Below are 1,235 nucleotides of genomic sequence, written 5' to 3'. Positions count from 1 at the left end.
CACACACACACACACACACACACACACACACACACACACACACACACACATTTATTCACAGACATGAAAAGAAAACAACCAGCAATTCAGACGTCAAATCTGCGCTCTGCATTCTTTATTTATTTATTTATTATTTTCCTCACAGTGAAGGAAAAGATGCAGCTTCTTGTTTCATGGCTTATAGTTAAGGTGCTCTCTGCTTTCTATAGAAAAATCTGATATCTTCTCTCCTGCTTGAGGAGTGGTGCTGTGAGAAAACAAACTGAAATATGACTTATGCATCAGACAATGCTTTAAGGTGTAAAAATACTTTATTCTGACATTTTTCTCAGTTCTCTAGCCGGTAATTTGTACCATTTTAGCTAAGATTTTAATTGTTTCTGTCCTTCCCAGCTTATTTGCAGTTTTTTTTACCCCCAAGAAGAATCTTTAACTCGTCTCCTTTGTGACTAATTCTTGAAAAAGTAGGAGCCCAAAGACGTCTGCAGCAGCCTTGAATCTTATTAAACAGCTAAAGAGCAGAATGTGTGGATCTCATTAAGATGATCCCTTTTTTTGTTTCAGCTCCGCGTTCACCCTCGTCTCATTTTCCCACGTCTGACTCATCAAAGTCTTTGCACAACTATTTAACAAGCGGCCGGATCGCTGAGAGTCAAGCAGCCTCTCCCACTTGTGTGTGCAAGGCTCTGTGTGTCAGGGGAACGTTTGCTGCTAATGGAGGAGTCCTCAGCAGCACCTATTACAGCTAAAATTAGCTCACCGACATGTGACACGCACTAACCTGATCATAAAAACACCTCGGGGTAAATAATTAGCACAATGTGAAACAATTAAAGGCCCAGGATTCCTTGAAGAAATGCCTTCCACCTGCATAACCCTCATAGTGCCTGTTGTAAATGACTCTCAGCTACTACCAGGTCAGGTTTTGGATCAATATTTGTTAAATCAACCCAGTTGTAGCCACTTTTTAAATCAGGTTGACTTCAAAACTATGGAGGGGTGAAACTGACATAATTGGAAATTAAAGCCGAAATATATAAATGGGCCAATAAATAAATAAATATACTTAAAATGTATCTATTAAATTAAAAAAGGAGAACTTTACCTCATGTTTTATAGTTTAATTGACCATCATATTTATGTTTCCAGCTTAACTCCAATAAATTATATATTTTAGCACATAATTTACATTTTAATATTTATTTATATGTGTGTGTGTGTGTGTGTGTGTGTGT

The sequence above is a fragment of the Austrofundulus limnaeus genome, unplaced genomic scaffold, assembly GCF_001266775.1.
Source record: "Austrofundulus limnaeus strain Quisiro unplaced genomic scaffold, Austrofundulus_limnaeus-1.0 Scaffold67, whole genome shotgun sequence".
NCBI classification, from domain to species: Eukaryota; Metazoa; Chordata; class Actinopteri; order Cyprinodontiformes; family Rivulidae; genus Austrofundulus; species Austrofundulus limnaeus.
This window is presented reverse-complemented; position numbering follows the sequence as displayed.